We start from the raw sequence: 10,550 nt of genomic DNA on the forward strand, positions 1-10,550 counted from the left end.
TTTTCAGCTCCATCAGGTCATTTAAGGTCTTCTCTATGCTGTTTATTCTAGTTAGACATTCATCTAATCTTTTTTCAAGGATTTTAGCTTCTTTGTGATGGGTTCAAACATCATCCGTGGACTGCACCCACTGTCCGACAAGCCCCAGTGAGATGAACCCGGTACCTCAGTTGGAAATGCAGAAATCACCCGTCTTCTGTGTTGCTCATGCTGGGAGCTATAGACTGGAGCTGTTCCTATTCGACCATCTTGGAACCCAGTTCCAGGAATTCTTAACCAGTCCAAATGATATGATTCTACAGTTACCAAAAACCTATATTCAAGAGTGCTTTTCAGGGTCGTTTCCATCCTTTCCTGAACTTCCTAAAAGACACCATATTCTAGGATTTTGCATGCTTGTGAAGTTTTCAGAAACTGTATCAGCATTAAACAATTAGCTGTGGAAATGGCTTTAAATAGTCATAGTTAAAGACACAATTGACAAGGAAATTTGGTTATTTCTGTGGTCTACAATAACATATAACTCTAATTATGATTGATAGCATATCCTTGGACATATTTGAATTCTAGAAATCCCATACACTTTTGGAACACATGTTAATATCATTCACTAAAACATAACCTGGCTGGGCATAGTGACTCACACCTGTAATCGCAGCACTTTAGGAGGCTGAAGCAGGCAGATCACCTGAGGCTGGGAGTTTGAGACCAGCCTGGCCAGCATGGTGAAATCCCATCTCTACTAAAAAAAAAAAAAAAAAAAAAAAATAGCTGGGCGTGGTGGTGCACACCTGTAATCCCAGCTACTCCGGAGGCTGAGGCACAAGAATCACTTGAACCCAGGAGGTGGAGGTTGCAATGAGCTGAAATCACACCACTGCACTCTAACCTCCGTGGCAGGGCAAGACTGTCTCTTTCTCTGCCAACTCTGAAGAAGGTTAAAAGGTTAAACATTATTTTTTTTTTTATTTTGGCAATGCTTCCCATGTAACTTAACAGGCCAAATAATCCTGTTTACCTCTCTTTTGGATGCTTCAGGGACCCTTTGTAGCATCCCAAAATTAAAGGTCAGAAAAGATAATTTTGAAGCTGGAATTTGATTTTGGGAAACCTGTCAAATATGTTAAAGGTTTAAAACATTTGATATTATAAAATAGAATTCCATGTCAACATAAGGCATTCATTTAGCCAAAATGATGACTTAAAAATTTTTTAAAGGCAAAAACCTGTACTCATTTATAGAGGGAAGACTTTGCTTTCCAAACATTCTGTCTCTTGTCTTTCCTTTCTTTTTCCTGTAGTTTATTCAAAAGGCAAACAGAAATATTTCATTATCCTTTAATATTACCTGAAAATCTTATTCAAGAGAGAAAGCCAAATTTCACCCTTGCATTAGTGAACTATTAATGTCAATCTTAATCTTTAACAAAACCTTATAGACATATTTATCCAGTGTTAATCAGTTTGACCATAAGGTGATTCTCATAAACCTTTTATAACCCTTTACAAATGTTTGTTAAAGAGCAGATCAGTGCTCTAAGAAAACCGTATTGTGCTTTTATTTCAATGTTCAACTTACAGAAAAACTGAATAATGCCCCTTTAAATTTAGCCAATATGTTCATACACAGAATTTTTTTTACAAGATTAACTTTTCACAACTCTTCCACGACTTGCTCAAACCTTCAGCTTTATCCCATCTAATTTAAAACAATCCTTTAACCCTCTAAACCAGGCAAAAATTTACATTCCTACGCCTTCTTAGAATTTTTTAGTAAAAGCACATTTCACTTTCCTCACACACCTTGCATGTAAAAACTGATCAGTAGTCTCAATTACATGTTACAATGTTAACTCTTATTAATTTTTATTTTTGGTGAAAAACGTGGTAGTGATTTTAATTATATACTAGGTGTGGAGCCTAGGACACCAGAGAGAAGTGCAGATAAAGTCTGACTCTTTCTGCATAGCCAGGGGACTTGACTAACAACACATGTCACCAGGCCTTACCCAGAATCTAATGGCTCCAAAGCAGGCAAGTTGAACAATTTTTAAAAGTCAAAGAAGCAGATTATTACCTTAAAGAATTTAGCAAACCTAATAGCTGACCTGCCTAATTTAGACCAAATATCTTTATTTTTAAGACATTTTTATTTTACCAATAATCTTTAAAACGGTTTTTATTTATGAAAGATTACTAAATTTACTTGAACTAGATGGCATTAGTTTTAATTTCTCTGACAATGTATTCAATTTAAGCACTTATTTTAAGCCAATTAATTAGAGCTCTTTTATGTAAAAATTACACACACAACATATATAAATACACAGAGGATCCAACAGTTCTAATATTTTCCATTTGGCAATTTTTAAGTTTCTTAATTGGATTACTGGCTTCTGGGCTGGATTTCTTTGAGGAGCAGGGCTAGGAAAACATGCAGTTTCTAAGGTCTAATAAGCAGGCACACCTGGAAGGAAGAAACAGATTCCTAAAATTAAGGATCCCATTTTTAAATCACATCCTGAATCCCCAAAATGTGAGAAATGCTATGGAAGAAGACAGTGTGATGCTTTTACAATGCATTTTATTGCAAGGCAACCCAAATCCAATCAGCCCATTTTGTAATCAGCCCATCCCCCATGGGAATCTCACCTCTCAGTTGGGAGGGGGATTTTTCCCTACCTTCCAGTTGTCCAAGAGCATACTTCTTTGATTCCAGTATGCAAAGAACCAAGTATCCCTCCATAACTGCCATTAGCCAGCCCTTAAAGGGTATTTCCTGCCTAGTTATTATGCACCAAGGCTAAAAGCTCTCCCATCATGCAAAGTAATTTCTGATATACCCCAAAAGTAAAAAATGTCAGATAACACAATGTAAAACAGAACAGAGCCTTAGATTTTGAGAGGGATCTATACACCTTCAATTTCTGGGGTTCCATGAAGAAAACAGAGTTTTTTTCCCAAAAGGAGGTCGGTGGTGCCTCCTCTGTTTTTTCCCAGAGTCCCAGGCTGTTAGAGTTTGAATATCCACTTTTAATTATGCTGACTTTTAACCATAGAACTTAAGAAAAATGTCCTTTTAAATCTCTTATTACCCAACTTTAGCCAGGCCAAATGGCCAATATTTCTGGCTTTTGAACTTTACCAAAGGTAATCTCCCTTCCTCAGAGAAAGGAGAATTCAAGAAGGGAAGCCAGAAGTTGTACATAGAGGGGAAGAGAATCAACAAATGGTAAAGGTCACACAGATATCAGTCAGAAAGTACTCATTCCCTAAACCACGATTGAACCTGGGCTGCCATTGTGAAAAGACAAAGCTAGCTACTAAGCTACAGCACTGGGCAGTTTCCATTGCTTTTCCCAGAAGGAGTCTAGAGCAGCCAGTTTTGAGCTTGCAATGACTTTTAACTGCTCAAGATAATTTTTAGAGCTAACTATGATATAAACCTTAAAATTCCTGTTGCCTGGATGGTGGAGACCAAGAGAAAGCACAGCCACATGGTTACAAGGCTCCTAAGGACATAAAACAAGACAAGATGAAAACCTCATCCAGTTTTGTTACTGATCAGCTTGCTGGTCCATCTTGAACAGCAGGCTTATGGGGTCGTAAGTCTGTGTTCTATCCTGAGATACTCCTCTTTATGATAGAATAATATAGAAAAGTAAATTTGTAGCACAAAGGATCCCAGATTTGGTACAGCTTAAGACTAACCTCATGAATCATTATTCTCATTAATTAAAACTTTGCAAGAGATAGTGATTTTTACCATCTCTATTATCAATTTGCACAGAGAGGAAAGGGAAGTTAGAATAGGATTGCCTGCAGCAGGGTGGGAAAGGTGAGGAGCTCAGGGAGGCCAGAAAGACCCACCCACTGCAACAACACTTAATCAAAACTCCAGGCAGCCACTTGTCAGTCGCAAAGGATCTTTTCCAGAAATCCGATCAGCTCTCTAGTTTCTCCCCTTAGGGAGGAAAAAGTTCCCCGTGTTCTGTGATCCTGTACATGCCTGATCCTGTCACCCGCAGCCATCAGCAAATAGTGCAAGGTAGATTTATCGTAAGAGAGTAACAGTTAACATCCCATAGTGCCAAATCCATTTTTAACCAAGATGGACTTTACTGAGGGGAGGGCCTTTAACCCAATCCCATCCTTTGCCCAGGTAAAATGTACCCCGTTACTTACCCAACATTTGCCAATTGGTGCTTCTATCTATTTCCTTTGGATTGGGATAGTAAATAAGCTAAAAGTTTAGCAGATTTAATGTTTTTTAAATCAGTCGCTTGAGCTTTTTATTTGCCGTTTGTAAAGACTTTAAATTTAAAAAACTGAAATTTTTAGAAGCTTCTGGATATGAATAGGCATCAATAGCTTTCATTTTTAAATGTGTTTTAGTGCAGTGTTGTTCATTTGGAATGTTCCACTGTAAGCTATCTTTAGTAAGATTTTGCCATTTCTGTAAGACTTTGCTGCTTCCGGGGCATAACACTTAGGCATGTATAAGCCATAAGAAACTCAGTTCTTTAGAAATTAAGGATCCCATTTTTGCCTCACCTATTGGCTTTGCTCTCAGGGTCCCTTGATCAATGTAGCCAATAAGTTTCTCCTACTTAAGTGCATAAGAAAAATGAAACAAAGGGGTAGAACACAAAAATCCCTGTGAATGTCCAAAAGCCAAATTTTACACCCCCTGCATTATTGCCATTTACTTCCAGTTTCCTTCTGACCCAGTCAGATGTAAGAGGCCTCTGACCAGATCCAATGTGATCCCAGACTCAGACCAGTTTTTGTTGCAACTTCCAAACCCAGTTTAGATCAGAAATTTGCTCAAAGAGACTTGGAGAGCTCAAAACACAAATCAGTGGAGCTTCAGAACTCCAGAGAGAACTTACCACAATCCTCAGCTGCTCTGAGAGTTCAATTGACACAATGGGTCCAGCGGGCATCTCACTCGGTCAGTCGGCACTACTGGTGGCCATTAGAAGCTCTACTTTGGATTCCACTTCTGACATCATCCGATAAAATAAAACCTTCAGCCAGATTAAATTTATAGGAGTTTAATTGAGCAATGAATGATTCACAAATTGGGTAGTCTTCCAAGCCAAAGTAGGCTCAGAGACTCCAGTGCAGCCACGTGGTGGAAGAAGACTTATGGACAGAAAAAGGAAAGTGACATACAGAAAATGGAAACATGGTACAGAAACAACTGGATTGGTAATAAGTTGGCATTTGCCTTATTTGAACATGGTTTGAACAGTTGGCTACATTTCATTGGCCAAAATTCGGTGACTGCACAAGTGTAGACTACAGTCTGTTTATACCTTCACTTGTTATAGTTCACAAAGTACAGAAAAACCTTTAGGCTGAACTTAAAATATGTAAGGAGGCAGCTTTAGGCTAAACTTGATTTAACACTAACTAACTCAAGTACTGTTTTCTTAGTTTTGACTGCAGGTTATCTAAATGGACTCACTGTAGGGAAAAGCAACCATGCTGCAGAAAGTCTTTATTTTGCTTTTGGTAACTGGACTAACAAACAGATTTTACATTTTATTAAAATAATTCCTATGTCATTGTTATTAAGATTTCAGTCACTTAGGAAAACTGAGATTAAAAGTTAAAGTTATTATATCCTTGTATCTTCCTGTATGTGCTTTTGAAGTACTTGTGACATTGAGTAACAGGGCTTTGTCTCCTGGGTCTAAAAAGAACACCAAGACCTGCTAAATCTTAAACACTAACAGCAATTAAAGCCTCATCTTCAGGTACAGATTAAAATAATCTGTCTTCCTGAGACACAGGGCGAGAAATTAAAGCTATTCAACTCCTCAAGGCCCAGGGACGATCACAGAAGACATGAGTGTGTGAGATTTTAAGGGCCAATTTTGAAAGATAAAATAAGTTAAGTTTCTCTATAAACGAATTACGAATGTCAAAGGCACACTGATGCAAGACCAGTATCTAGGCCCCTGTGTCAGATTAACAAAGTTTTCTTGGAGTATTAACCCAGGTTTTAAAAATATATATAAAAGATTATAAGACGGTTTATAGAAATGATATCCTATGTTCAAAATGATTAAAATCTAATAGATTTGTTTATAAGATTTGAGAGACAGATTTAATTGACCTCATGCTCTTTATTAGGGCTTATTGTTCGGGAAAGTAAGTTTCCTCTTCCAAAGAATAAAATTTTTCCTTTTTTTTTTTTTTTTTTTTTTTTTGAGATGGAGTCTTTGTCACCCAGGCTGGAGTGCAGTGGCACAATCTCGGCTCACTGCAACCTCCACCTTCTTGGTTCAAGTGATTATTCTGCCTCAGCCTCCTGAGTAGCTGGGATTACAGGCATGCACCACCACACCTTGCTAATTTTTATATTTTTAGTAGAGACAGAGTTTCACCATGTTGGCCAGGCTGGTCTCAAACTCCTGACCTCAAGGCCTGCTTCAGCCTCCCAAACTGCTGGGATTAGAGGCATGAGCCATCGTGCCTGGCCTAAAATCTTTTTGTTATTACTATGGCTGCATGAATGACTTTTTTTTTTTAAACAATCACCTGTGATCCTATTTCGTGATATCAAATGTTTTAAACTTTCTATATTTGATGCTTTCCAAAACCAAATTCCAAATTCAGTCATCAATTTTTTGATATTAGGTCCCCTGAAGTCCAAAAGAGACATATTCAGCTTATTTGGTATAATAAAATTATACAGGAAGCATTGTCAAATATGAAATGCTGTCTAATCTTCTTTGCATTGTATTTATATAAATGTGCTATTAGTTATTTGTTCCATAATTATATGAAATTCCTGTGATTTTGATGTCTTAGTATATGTTATCAGTAATAATTATGATTATTATGTAAAATTGTTTTATGCCACAGAAGTATCCAAATTTCCTTGTCAATTGTGTCTTTAACCATGGCTGTTAAGCCGGGCGCGGTGGCTCACGCCTGTAATCCCAGCACTTTGGGAGGCCGAGGCGGGCGGATCACAAGGTCAGGAGATCGAGACCACAGTGAAACCCCGTCTCTACTAAAAATACAAAAAATTAGCCGGGCGCAGTGGCGGGCGCCTGTAGTCCCAGCTACTCAGGAGGCTGAGGCAGGAGAATGGCGTGAACCCGGGAGGTGGAGCTTGCAGTGAGCCGAGATCGCTCCACTGCACTCCAGCCTGGGCGACAGAGCGAGACTCCGTCTCAAAAAAACAAAAACAAAACAAAACAAAAAAAACCATGGCTGTCCTAGGACTTTTGTCATCCAGAATTGTTTTATTTTGATCCTTTTATAGAGTGGTTTATAATCAGCTATAGAACTCTGAGGAGAACTCTTAAATATAGGTTTCTGATAACTTTAGAGATTGAGCCATTGGAATAGAGAGAAAATCTTCCAGGACTCTCAAGGAGAACTGATATATTCATGAGGTTTACTGATCCAGTATTGAGCAGGATGGGAGTTATTTGCATGGACTGAACTAATAGAAGACTGAAATAATCTTTTATGACTTTTTGTTTAAAACATTTGCTGATTCATTTTGTTTTGTTTTTCAGAGTCAAGAAAACTTTCTCCTCTTTTAAGCTATTTACAGCTTTTAACAACTGAGTCAATTATACCCTTCTGAGCAAAATTTAAAACATATTCCCCTTTTCTCAATTTCTCCAAAATGTGCAAACTATTTTGTGAGTATTCTTAATTTATGACAATATAGTTATTTGCACAAGTTGAATAAGAATCTGTTTTCTTTTATGACAGGCATAACTGGATACACTGGTTATTTTACCAAGGCTTTGACTGGAATGACATTTTCAGACTGGCTTGAGAAAATGAAGCTGACCTGACCTATGGAGCCAATAAAAGGCCCCTTGGAAAAACTAGTCCCATATCCTGTCCTTTCTAGCGTCCTGACCTGTAGTAAGTAAAAGGGATCACTTTCTGATAGGCCCAGGAACCCCAAGTTGTCTTGGGACCTGGAAAAGAGAGGAATTCACGCAATTCACACAGGTATTTGCAAGCACAGATAAATCCTTGGCCTGGCTTAAGGCTCTTAAAAAGGCCTAATCTTAGACTCCTTATGAAAAACGTTCAAGCAAGACCAACTAAAAAGAAGAGAGTGAGAGTGGCTGTATAGAAAATGATTATTCTTGCTGCACTTCATGCAAATAATCAAGCCAAGTCTAATAGGACTAAAACTTATTTTACAAATAAACCGATATTACTATGATTTTGTCTTTAGTAAAATTGAGGAATTGGAGAGAGAAAAATTATGTTTCAAAATAAACTATAGTATACTTGTTTATGATTCTAGTCTTACTTAATGTTTTTCAATTTTTATTATTGTCTACTATTTGGACTGAATTCTAAAATTTTTCCTGACTGCAAGTCTCAAATAACATTTTCATTTTTTCCCTTCTTTCTTTTCCTTTTTTTCTCACATTTGTCCTGATTTGAAATCACTAAAAATTAAGCTGTGCTTTTCCTAAATCCCTGTAAACTGAAGCTAGACAACTTAAACTTCGGAATAAAATAACAATAACCTATTTTTGTATATAAACCACTTTCATACCTGCCTACTGATGTATGGACTTCAGAGCAATATGACCTATAGTCATTTTCCAGGATTGTTCTTTTTTATTTGATTGTTGCTTCCCTTATCTTTTCCTCTCCTCACTTTTTCTTTGTAGGACTTGAGACTTCATAATCTGCTAAAAAATGAGCTTTCCTAACAACGTGGGACCTATTTGTCTAAAAATAAACTGTCCTAGCCACGAGAGAGCAGACAAAACCCAAGACCACAGACTCATTTTCTTCTAAAATGCTTTGTCTGAAAGATTTTAAGAAGAAAACGGGAGAGAAATATAAAAAGAAAATAAAAACTTGGGACCTCAATTCACTATGCCAAAAGGGAAAAAATTAAGCTGAAAGCTGAGTAATGCAAGAAGCTGCCTTTCTTTTCGTTCCTAAGCAAATAGCTACAGATAAAAGGTTAAATATCTCCACAGGTAGCTACTCTAGGTTCACTTTATCTTATGTAAAGTGCTGATTTACAGAGTATGAGATGAATACATAATTGACCATTCCCCTAACTGCTCCTTTTCTCTTGCAATATGTGGATTCAGTAATGTGACCATACCCTACCTCTTTCCCCTCCAGCCTGCTTTTCCCCATTAAATACTGAAGCCCTCAAAATAATATTTGGAGAAAGGCACCGACATATCACCCAGGTGGGTCCTTAACCTTGGTAAAATAAACTTCTAAATTGATTGAGACCTGTGTCAGATACTTTTTGGTTTACAATATAATGCGAAAAGTATTCTTTAATCTGCATGCATGGAAAACTATCTATTCATACTGGAAAATAAAATGTTACCTAACTTATATTTTAATTAAAAAAATAATTGCAACCACCTCAAAATTGAAGAAGTAAAAACTTCTCACAAACAACAGATCAAAGAGGCAATAAATGAAATATTAGACTATAAAATAATGAAAAGCAATACAGTGAATATCAAGTCTATGAAATGTACCTAAAGTATTCAGAGGTAAATAGATACCTTTTAATATTTTTATCATTTAAAAAGTGAAAAAAATGCCAGTATCTTGGAAAGGAAATATTAAAGCCTGAGGACCATTGTTGCTCCATGGGATGATAACAGTCCTATCAGATAATGAGGTAGTATGATATATGTTATAAGCACTGGCCTTAAAACCAGGTGACTTGCATCCATTTCTCAACCCTACCACATTCATAGTAGTATGAAGTTGGACAAGATATTGAACTTGGATATTTACTTTTCTCATCTGGAAAATATCAGTTTGGCAAATATTTTCTGTAAAGGGCCAGATAGTAAATATTTTAGACTTCACAAGCTACATTAAATCGTCTCTGTCACAACTACTCAACTCTGCCATCAAAGCACAAAAGCATCCATAAACAATGTGTAAATATCAAGCGTGGCTATGTTCCATGTGTCCCATTAAAACCTTATGAAAACAGGCAACTGGAAGCAGGATTTGGTCCCAGGTCGACTGTGGTTATTTGGCTCCTAAATCACAGTGTTTTTCATAATAATTGACTAAAAAAAAGTCTGCAAAATACTCTACAGGTAAAGTCAGGGTAGTGTAGGCAATATATACACACACAACACACACACACACACACACACACCCCCATATATATATATATATATATATAAAATTTTATATATATATATTTTATATATATATATATATAAAATCATTGCAAATTCTGGACTAAATTCCACTTGTCATGTTATGTAAACCTTATAATATGTTGGCAGATTTGGTTTGCTATCGTTTTGTTGAGGATTTTTGTGTCAATATTAATTAGGAATTTTGATGTATAGTTTTATTTTCTTGTGATGATTTTGTCTGGTTTTGGTATCAGGGTAATACTGGCTTCATAGAATGTGTTAGGAAGTGTTCTCTCCTCTTCTAGTTTTTGGAAGTTTGAGAAGGATTGGTGTTAATTCTCCTTTAAACATTTGGTAGAATTCAGTCATGAAGTCATGTGGACCTGGCCTATTAATTGTGGGAGG

At 36.8% G+C, this 10,550-nt stretch overlaps 1 long non-coding RNA gene across 1 annotated transcript in view; it reads left to right on the top strand.

The window, feature by feature from the left end:
• Nucleotides 1-9,258, top strand: part of LOC139360594 (uncharacterized) — a 62,918-nt gene extending 53,660 nt beyond the window's left edge. The window contains exon 3 of the long non-coding RNA XR_011618090.1: nt 8,676-9,258. This is a non-coding gene — a long non-coding RNA (uncharacterized lncRNA). The remainder of the gene's footprint in view (nt 1-8,675) is intronic.
• Nucleotides 9,259-10,550: the final 1,292 nt, after the last annotated feature.

Source organism: Macaca nemestrina, chromosome X (assembly GCF_043159975.1).
Source record: "Macaca nemestrina isolate mMacNem1 chromosome X, mMacNem.hap1, whole genome shotgun sequence".
NCBI classification, from domain to species: domain Eukaryota; kingdom Metazoa; phylum Chordata; class Mammalia; order Primates; family Cercopithecidae; genus Macaca; species Macaca nemestrina.